The sequence below is a fragment of the Brassica napus genome (genome assembly GCF_020379485.1).
Source record: "Brassica napus cultivar Da-Ae chromosome C6 unlocalized genomic scaffold, Da-Ae chrC06_Random_9, whole genome shotgun sequence".
Taxonomy (NCBI): Eukaryota; Viridiplantae; Streptophyta; class Magnoliopsida; order Brassicales; family Brassicaceae; genus Brassica; species Brassica napus.
Window position 1 is genome coordinate 1 of NW_026014318.1, and position 11,241 is coordinate 11,241.

General features: G+C 32.1%; 3 long non-coding RNA genes across 3 annotated transcripts; all 3 read left to right on the forward strand.

Moving 5' to 3' along the window:
- The first annotated feature begins 280 nt into the window (after nucleotides 1-280).
- On the forward strand, nucleotides 281-1,386 carry LOC125594959. Its single transcript, XR_007330061.1, has 2 exons — nucleotides 281-688; nucleotides 1,022-1,386. It is a non-coding gene; the product is annotated as an uncharacterized LOC125594959 (long non-coding RNA).
- Nucleotides 1,387-2,411: 1,025 nt separating this feature from the next.
- LOC125594960 lies at nucleotides 2,412-3,515 on the forward strand. Its single transcript, XR_007330062.1, has 2 exons — nucleotides 2,412-2,816; nucleotides 3,150-3,515. It is a non-coding gene; the product is annotated as an uncharacterized LOC125594960 (long non-coding RNA).
- Nucleotides 3,516-9,488: 5,973 nt separating this feature from the next.
- LOC125594961 lies at nucleotides 9,489-10,460 on the forward strand. The gene is made up of 2 exons (XR_007330063.1): nucleotides 9,489-9,793; nucleotides 10,126-10,460. It is a non-coding gene; the product is annotated as an uncharacterized LOC125594961 (long non-coding RNA).
- The last annotated feature ends 781 nt before the right edge of the window (nucleotides 10,461-11,241 follow it).

The window sequence follows — 11,241 nt, forward strand, 5'->3', positions numbered from 1 at the left end:
AACTCGAATAGAATCCATCCGGCCCCGAGCTTTGTCCGGATGGATTGAACAAACGCTTCCTTTATTTCTTTTGGTGTGGGGATGGCAGCTAGGGAACATTTATATTTGCCTTCGACTTATGGGAGAGTGCTTCGTCAACTACATTTGATGGTGGCGGGTTGTTTGTAGTGAAGAGTTTCGAGAAGTAATCAGTGATGACCTCAAGGATTTCATGTTCGTCAATTAAAAATCTAAGATATTGAAATTCTAATTTAATAATTTCTAAATATATATGAGTGAAATGAAATATGATAAAATCCTGGAATAATATCTATAATTTATCTATAGTATCTGCTCCACTAAAATAAAATGATAATATCCTGCCATCCTGGAAATTGAGTGATGCTAATATAATAGAATAAACTTTGCCTAAAACTACCAAAACTTCAAGACCCATAAGTGAAATCTAAGTCTTCGATGGCTTCTACTCTAACACAAACCACACAAACCATAAATAGTTTCCACCTCTTCATTCTATATAAGCATACGAATGAGTCATACTGATCATCATTCATTAGTAAATTAAGATACAATACTAAGATGGCATCTTCTAAAGTATCTTCCATGCTTCTCTTTCTCCTCCTTCTCGTTCTTGTGTTTTCCCCATATGGATAAAGCCCTTGGTGAAAAAGACAGCTCCACGAACTTAGTTAGTCTTTTTGTCTTTAATATATAAAGTCATAGCTATTTACTCTATTATTTTGATCTATTTAGAAATGTTTTGAACTTTTTTTTCTTTAATTTAGCTTGGTTTTAGTTCACAACTAACTATATCACATTAATTTTTATAAACAGAAGATAAACCATTGTAGTTTTGTTTCCTGTCTTGTTTCGTTCAGACCGAAGTTTATTGTGATAGATGACAAAATAAAACAATATATATATGTATTTAAGTTGGGATTATGCGAATTGATAGACAAATGTCCACTTTAACCAAAACTTGGCGTTGTAGTAATTAATTCGTTAAGTGGTTTTGGTGTAGAAGGCACAGAGCATCCCGATCAACTGATGACGGTTGGAAGGAGCCTTCTCTTTCGCATCCCTCCATGCCCACCGTCCTTATGTAAGCCTCGTCCGATAAGAATTCCTCCCCGACTTCGTACACCTCCACCCCCTCCACGGCATTGAAGGTTTCCAAAAGGCAAAACACATGGATCCCAAAATATTTGGATGAAAATATATTTTCGTAATTCCTCACTATAAATGTAATTCTGAAATTTTCTTTCAAAATAAAGAGATCATGCCACTCGGGATGATGGTATGATGATATGTTGTTGTAAGTTTTAAGCTATTGTATGATGATATATTTGTTGATATTATTCAACGTAAATAAATATAGTTTATGGATTTGTGTCGATAGAGAAAGTGGCAAAAAAGAAAAATTTTAAAGAAAGAAATGAGAAGATGTTTGATACGACATTCTATATTATATAAATGATATTTTCAAGTCACTTAAAAATGTTTTCTCTCTGAGCGACAATAAAAGCGACTCTTTATATTGACGGTTATCTAAATTTTTTTCACCGTTACCGGCTGCGTAGGCCGCCGGATTTCACTATTTTCCTGCTTATTTTACTTTCTACTTTCAATTTGGCTAGTATATGATGTCTTCTTCTTCATTACTCCCTCCATTTCTGAATAAGTGTCGTTGTAGAGAATTTTTTTCGCTACAAAATAAGTGTCGTTTTCGATTTTCAATGCAAAATTTATTAGTTTTATTCAGTAATCTATTTTTCTATTGGTTGAAACATGGTTAGGTGTATTGGTAATTATGGTTTTATATAGGAAATGTACAAAATTAATTGTTTCCTTAGTCCGTGTGCGCAGACCCAAAACGACACTTAATATGAAACAGAGGGATATGTTGGGTGAACTGGAGTTTTCATCATCTCTCATCTTCCATTTTCTGATGAAAATCGAGGGCTGTCACTATCTCCATTAGTGATAGATCTTGCTCGATCCTTTATTCGGTTATTGGCGTTATTCCTCGTCGTATTTGGCGTGTGTGTGTTTTCCCTTTAATAGGGTGGGTGTATGAATCTGGTCTCCTCCGTCATGAAGATCAAACTACCCATTTGGTTTAAAGGCCTTGACAGACGACGTGTCTTGACTTTGCCGAGATCGTGTCCTTGTTAAACATAGGCGAGTTTTGAGCATCTTACAAACACATCGTTTATGATATTGCTAAAGTTTAAGCCAAAAAAAAAGCTTATTATTACCAAAAAAGGAGTGTTAATCTTTAACGTCTAATTTTACGAACTCAGTAGTATTATATAGTCAAGCAAATTAATTTGGGTTATTCACTAGTCAATTAAAAATCTAAGATATTGAAATTCTAATTTAATAATTTATCTATATATATATGAGTGAAATGAAATATGATAAAATCCTGGAATAATATCTATAATTTATCTATAGTATCTGCTCCACTAAAATAAAATGATAATATCCTGCCATCCTGGAAATTGAGTGATGCTAATATAATAGAATAAACTTTGCCTAAAACTACCAAAACTTCAAGACCCATAAGTGAAATCTAAGTCTTCGATGGCTTCTACTCTAACACAAACCACACAAACCATAAAGTTTCCACCTCTTCATTCTATATAAGCATACGAATGAGTCATACTGATCATCATTCATTAGTAAATTAAGATACAATACTAAGATGGCATCTTCTAAAGTATCTTCCATGCTTCTCTTTCTCCTCCTTCTCGTTCTTGTGTTTCCCCATATGGATAAAGCCCTTGGTGAAGAAAGACAGCTCCACGAACTTAGTTAGTCTTTTTGTCTTTAAATATATAAAGTCATAGCTATTTACTCTATTATTTTGATCTATTTAGAAATGTTTTGAACTTTTTTTCTCTTTAATTTAGCTTGGTTTTAGTTCACAAACTAACTATATCACATTAATTTTTATAAACAGAAGATAAACCATTGTAGTTTTGTTTCCTGTCTTGTTTCGTTCAGACCGAAGTTTATTGTGATAGATGACGAAATAAAACAATATATATCTATTTAAGTTGGGATTATGCGAATTGATAGACAAATGTCCACTTTACCAAAACTTGGCGTTGTAGTAATTAATTCGTTAAGTGGTTTTGGTGTAGAAGGCACAGAGCATCCCGATCAACTGATGACGGTTGGAAGGAGCCTTCTCTTTCGCATCCCTCCATGCCCACCGTCCTTATGTAAGCCTCGTTCGATAAGAATTCCTCCCCGACTTCGTACACCTCCACCCCCTCCACGGCATTGAAGGTTTCCAAAAGGCAAAAACACATGGATCCCAAAATATTTGGATGAAAATATATTTTCGTAATTCCTCACTATAAATGTAATTCTGAAATTTTCTTTCAAAATAAAGAGATCATGCCACTCGGGATGATGGTATGATGATATGTTGTTGTAAGTTTTAAGCTATTGTATGATGATATATTTGTTGATATTATTCAACGTAAATAAATATAGTTTATGGATTTGTGTCGATAGAGAAAGTGGCAAAAAAGAAAAATTTTAAAGAAAGAAATGAGAAGATGTTTGATACGACATTCTATATTATATAAATGATATTTTCAAGTCACTTAAAATATTTTTTCTCTCCGAGCGACAATAAAGGCGACTCTTTATATTGACGGTTATCTAAATTTTTTTCACCGTTCCCGGCGGCGTAGGCCGCCGGATTTCACTATTTTCCTGCTTATTTTACTTTCTACTTTCAATTTGGCTAGTATATGATGTCTTCTTCATTACTTCCTCCGTTTCTGAATAAGTGTCGTTGTAGAGAATTTTTTTCGCTACAAATAAGTGTCGTTTTCGATTTTCAATGCAAAATTTATTAGTTTTATTCAGTAATCTATTTTTCTATTGGTTGAAATATGGTTAGGTGTATCGGTACGGTAATTATGTTTTTATATAGGAAATGTACAAAATTAATTGTTTCCTTAGTCCGTGTGCACAGACCCAAAAAGACACTTAATATGACACAGAGGATATGAGTTTTCATCATCTTCATCTTCCATTTTCTGATGAAATCGAGGGCTGTCACTATCTCCATTAGTGATAGATCTTGCTCGATCCTTTATTCGGTTATTGGCGTTATTCCTCGTCGTATTTGGCGTGTGTGTTTTCCCTTTAATAGGGTGGGATTCCCCGGTCTGTGATCTTCGATTCAGTGCCGAAGTTTGTGTATCAGCTTTTGGGTTTCGTGGTGTATTCCTGGTGGCAAATATTCAATCAGATTATCTTCAACCTCTCAGGCTTCATTTGTTAATCGCATGGCTGAACGATTTGTTCCGAATTCAATCAACGAAGCGAGCCCTTAAAAATCGCATGGCTGAACGATTTGTTCCGAATTCAAACAACTTCCATATAATGCCTGGAAAATCTTCATCATACAGGCAATTAAAAATCAAATACTGGTTAGATTTTTTATTTTCAAATTTCAATGCATGTAAATTTTTTTAAAAATATTTAATTCCATTGGAAACCTCGAACCCAGAAGTCAATTTGTAACATTTAAAACGTTTTTCTATCGATTAAAATAATTGCAATTAGAATATAAAAACTATAGGGTGCACAATTATCACTAGTAGTTTTGTTTTCTTTAATCTTGATAATTTCCCTTAACATGTATCTTGTCAGCAATATTCGTTTCCCAATTTATTATTAGATAGTTGACAGATGCAATGTCCTTACAATACACCATTTGCATTTCTTTGTATTTGTCTTCGTCAACCACCATTTGGGATTTCTAGAGTTTGATACCCAGCAAACTTTCTTATCAGTTGCTTGTAAGAAAAAATTGGCATTTGCCACAATAACAATTACCATTTTTGAAAACCACTTGCCCCCTATTATTACCAAAGAAAGAGTGTTAATCTTTAACATCTAAGTTTACAAATTCAGTAGTATTATATAGTCAAGCAAATTAATTTGGGTTATTCATTAGTCAATTAAAAATATAAGATATTGAAATTGGAATTTAATAATTTATCTATAATATATATGAGTGAAATGAAATAAGATAAATCCTGGAATAATATCTATAATTTCTATAATCTGCTCCACTAAAATGAAATGATAATGGGGTGATTGGTAGTTGTTGTAGGTGCTGTCCACAGTTCTATTTATTTCCAAAGCACCAAATTCAGAGCAATCAAGCTTTAAATTTTTTTTTGAAACCACAGCTCTTGAAATAACCTACAGCTGTACAAGTGCTCTGCAGAGCCAAATATCCAAAGCAATTTTTTAGTGCTTTCCATAAAATTCTACAGCAATAAATTCTACAGCCACATCAAAAAGTCTACAGATTTTTTTTTACAGCAAAAATTTTAAAGCTACGGCCCTTACCAATCAGACCCAATATCCTGCCGTCCGGGAAAATGAGTGATGCTAATATAATAGAATAAAATTTGCCTAAAACTACCAAAACTTCAAGACCCATAAGTGAAATCTGAGTCATCGATGGCTTCAACTCTAGCACAAACCACACAAACCATAAATAGTTTTTACCTCTTCATTTTGTATAAATGCATACCAATGGGTCATATTGATCATCACTCATCAGTAAATTACGAGACAATACTAAGATGACATCTTCTAAAGTGTCTTACATGCTTCTCTTCCTCCTTCTCGTTCTTGTGTTTCCCCATATGGATAAAGTCCTTGGTGAAAAAGACAGCTTCACAACCTTAGTTAGTCTTTTTGTCTTTAAATAAAGTCATAGCTATTTACTCTATTATTTTGATCTATTTAGAAATGTTTTGAACTTTTTTTTCTTTAATTTAGCTTGGTTTTAGTTCACAACTAACTATATCACATTAATTTTTATAAACAGAAGATAAACTATTGTAGTTTTGTTTCCTGTCTTGTTTCGTTCAGACCGAAGTTTATTGTGATAGATGACAGAATAAAACAATCTCTTTCTTATTATTTGAGGAGCATTATAAAAAACTAACCGTGAGTTCATGTGTTATTATCAAAATTGTCATTTCCTACGTGACATCACCACAAGCTCTCTCACACCATATATTCAAAAAACCTTTGTTTATTAGACTAATTACAAAAATTGACATTAATCATTTGATTGTAACTTGACATAATATATTATAAGCTTTTTCATTATTGACTAACAAAAGAAAAAATCATGTGAAGATTTAATGTGTAGTCCTATGATTGAACAAATTAAGCAAATAAGTTAATGCGTAATCATTATTAGTTTCCTATATTCATCAAAACTATTGATCCGTGATATATTTTCGTATTTATTATCTTTTGTGAGTCTTTTTTTACAGAATCCAATTTATGAAAACGTTGACCAAGTCATAGTCGAGATATTATTATAGTTAAATAGATGAGACAAAAATATTGTATTGGTTTTTACAAGTATTCATCATATAGCATGTTTTATAATATCCAAACGATATGCATATATAAAAAAGTATAGTAAATGTAATTATTTTAAAAACTTTTGTACTACATAATTAGGTTTACCAAAAAAGAAAGTTGTGTGCCATGGAATTTCCTTTTTATTATTTGAGGGCTAAGACAATATATAAGACAAAAATCCATATTTTATTAATGTTATATGAAATTAATTATCATGTTAAATGATAATACATTGCTAATAATCATGTTCTTGAGTGATTGTAAAATACATTCAAAATGAATTCCATAATAATTTTTTTCCAATCCCTTAACTTTTGCAACAAGACTATTTGATTACGAATTAACATAAATGCTGACAGACATTAAATTTTGAAATTTATATAATACTTTCTGGTTAAGTTTAAAGTTAAATATCATGTTCTTTACAATTCATAAATGATACATGACACTTTTAGAGTCTGGAAAATATAAATGATTCATAATTATGTTCTTCTATAAAACTTTGGTACATGATATTAATTTTGATTAATATTTTTTTATATTTTATGGGATATGTGACTTTTATGATTGTGTATGGACAATATAAACTCGACTATATTGTAAAATAAAAATGCCGTATATCAAAAGTATACAAAAAGTTAAATGCAATCTTGAGTGATTGTTAAATACTATCAAAATGGAATGACATATTAATTTTTTTTCAATTCCTTATTTTTTGCAACAAGATTTTGTATTATGAAATTAACATAAATGGTGATAGACATTAAATTTGGAAATTCATATAATTTTTTCGGGTTAAGTTTGAAGTCAAATATCATTTTTAATATGGAATTCTTTAAATATTGAGATCTGTTGATAGCTCATTTGTCTATTTACAATTCATCAGTTGAATTCCCTTAGACTTGGGTCACTCGATTCAGCTTCTAACCTTCTTAGATATTGGAATTGAGCTTAGTTAACCAAATCTAGATATCTCAGGTGATTAGTAGAGATATTGAATCCAACTAACGGACCGTAGCCCTTTATCTTGTGTCTTCTCGAAAATTTTTAATAAAACAAACTTTTTGAAACAAAAGATAAATAAAAAGAGACTCATATGTATTTTGACTGATAATGGATATTAAGGTTCAATAATAGGCTTCTTTTACAATTTTGAGTTCTAATCAATCCACTGGATAGAAAATTCTTATTATTTACTTCTTTTGTTCTTTTTTTTTCATTTTCATATTATTTACTTCAGTTTACTTTTATTATTCTATAACTTTTATGTACTCTAGAACCAGTATAATTATAATAAAATATGATGATATAACTTATAAATAATAAAACAAATATTGTTTATCGACCATAATAAGCTTATCGTTATCCCAATTGGATCATTTTATTTCCATTAATCTGTATATCAAACGTGCTTCTTTAATCTAATATACATGTCACTATTACTTTTACCTTTTCAATTTATATCTTAAAATTTATAATTATTTTAATTTATTCGCCCTGCGCCTCATCACCTAGTATATATCTATTTAAGTTGGGATTATGCGAATTGATAGACAAATGTCCACTTTAACAAAACTTGGCGTTGTAGTAATTAATTCGTTAAGTGGTTTTGGTGTAGAACGCACAGAGCATCCCGATCAACTGATGACGGTTGGAAGGAGCCTTCTCTTTCGCATTCCTCCATGCGCACCGTCCTTATGTAAGCCTCGTCCGATAAGAATTCCTCCCCGACGTCGTACACCTCCACCCCCTCCACGGCATTGAAGGTTTCCAAAAGGCAAAAACACATGGATCCCAAAACATTTGGATGAAAATATATTTTCGTAATTCCTCACTATAAATGTAATTCTGAAATTTTCTTTCAAAATAAAGAGATCATGCCACTCGGGATGATGGTATGATGATATGTTGTTGTAAGTTTTAAGCTATTGTATGATGATATTTTTTGATATTGTGTCGATAGAGAAAGTGGCAAAAAAGAAAAATTTAAAGAAAGAAATGAGAAGATGTTTGATACGACATTCTATATTATATAAATGATATTTTCAAGTCACTTAAAATATTTTTTCTCTCCGAGCGACAATAAAGGCGACTCTTTATATTGACGGTTATCTAAATTTTTTCACCGTTCCCGGCGGCGTAGGCCGCCGGATTTCACTATTTTCCTGCTTATTTTACTTTCTACTTTCAATTTGGCTAGTATATGATGTCTTCTTCATTACTCTCCCTCCGTTTCTGAATAAGTGTCGTTGTAGAGAATTTTTTTCGCTACAAAATAAGTGTTGTTTTCGATTCTCAATGCAAAATTTATTAGTTTTATTCAGTAATCTATTTTTCTATTGGTTGAAAATGATTAGGTATCGGTAATTATATTATATAGGAAATGTACAAAATTAATTGTTTCCTTAGTCCGTGTGCACAGACCCAAAAAGACACTTAATATGAAACAGAGGGATATGTTGGGTGAACTGGAGTTTTCATCATCTTCATCTTCCGTTTTCTGATGAAAATCGAGGGCTGTCACTATCTCCATTAGTGATAGATCTTGCTCGATCCTTTATTCGGTTATTGGCGTTATTCCTCGTCGTATTTGGCGTGTGTGTTTTCCCTTAATAGGGTGGGTGTATGAATCTGGTCTCCTCCGTCATGAAGATCAAACTACCCATTTGGTTTAAAGGCCTTGACAGACGACGTGTCTTGACTTTGCCGAGATCGTGTCCTTGTTAAACATAGGCGAGTTTTGAGCATCTTACAAACACATCGTTTATGATATTGCTAAAGTTTAAGCCAAAGCAAAAGCTTATTATTACCAAAAAGGAGTGTTAATCTTTAACGTCTAATTTTACGAACTCAGTAGTATTATATAGTCAAGCAAATTAATTTGGGTTATTCACTAGTCAATTAAAAATCTAAGATATTGAAATTCTAATTTAATAATTTATCTATAATATATATGAGTGAAATGAAATATGAAAAATCCTGGAATAATATCTATAATTTATCTATAGTATCTGCTCCACTAAAATAAAATGATAATATCCTGCCATCCTGGAATTGAGTGATGCTAATATAATAGAATAAACTTTGCCTAAAACTACCAAAACTTCAAGACCCATAAGTGAAATCTAAGTCTTCGATGGCTTCTACTCTAACACAAACCACACAAACCATAAATAGTTTCCACCTCTTCATTCTATATAAGCATACGAATGAGTCATACTGATCATCATTCATTAGTAAATTAAGATACAATACTAAGATGGCATCTTCTAAAGTATCTTCCATGCTTCTCTTTCTCCTCCTTCTCGTTCTTGTGTTTCCCATATGGATAAAGCCCTTGGTGAAGAAAGACAGCTCCACGAACTTAGTTAGTCTTTTTGTCTTTAAATATATAAATTCATAGCTATTTACTCTATTATTTTGATCTATTTAGAAATGTTTTGAACTTTTTTTCTCTTTAATTTAGCTTGGTTTTAGTTCACAACTAACTATATCACATTAATTTTTATAAACAGAAGATAAACCATTGTAGTTTTGTTTCCTGTCTTGTTTCGTTCAGACCGAAGTTTATTGTGATAGATGACGAAATAAAACAATATATATCTATTTAAGTTGGGATTATGCGAATTGATAGACAAATGTCCACTTTACCAAAACTTGGCGTTGTAGTAATTAATTCGTTAAGTGGTTTTGGTGTAGAAGGCACAGAGCATCCCGATCAACTGATGACGGTTGGAAGGAGCCTTCTCTTTCGCATCCCTCCATGCCCACCGTCCTTATGTAAGCCTCGTCCGATAAGAATTCCTCCCCGACTTCGTACACCTCCACCCCCTCCACGGCATTGAAGGTTTCCAAAAGGCAAAAACACATGGATCCCAAAATATTTGGATGAAAATATATTTTCGTAATTCCTCACTATAAATGTAATTCTGAAATTTTCTTTCAAAATAAAGAGATCATGCCACTCGGGATGATGGTATGATGATATGTTGTTGTAAGTTTTAAGCTATTGTATGATGATATATTTGTTGATATTGTGTCGATAGAGAAAGTGGCAAAAAGAAAAATTTTAAAGAAAGAAATGAGAAGATGTTTGATACGACATTCTATATTATATAAATGATATTTTCAAGTCACTTAAAATATTTTTTTCTCTCCGAGCGACAATAAAGGCGACTCTTTATATTGACGGTTATCTAAATTTTTTTCACCGTTCCCGGCGGCGTAGGCCGCCGGATTTCACTATTTTCCTGCTTATTTTACTTTCTACTTTCAATTTGGCTAGTATATGATGTCTTCTTCATTACTCCCTCCGTTTCTGAATAAGTGTCGTTGTAGAGAATTTTTTTCGCTACAAAATAAGTGTCGTTTTCGATTTTCAATGCAAAATTTATTAGTTTTATTCAGTAATCTATTTTTCTATTGGTTGAAATATGGTTAGGTGTATCGGTAATTATGTTTTTATATAGGAAATGTACAAAATTAATTGTTTCCTTAGTCCGTGTGCACAGACCCAAAAGACACTTAATATGACACAGAGGATATGAGTTTTCATCATCTTCATCTTCCGTTTTCTGATGAAAATCGAGGGCTGTCACTATCTCCATTAGTGATAGATCTTGCTTGATCCTTTATTCGGTTATTGGCGTTATTCCTCGTCGTATTTGGCGTGTGTGTTTTCCCTTTAATAGGGTGGGATTCCCCGGTCTGTGATCTTCGATTCAGTGCCGAAGTTTGTGTATCAGCTTTTGGGTTTCGTGGTGTATTCCTGGTGGCAAATATTCAATCAGATTATCTTCAACCTCTCAGGCTTCA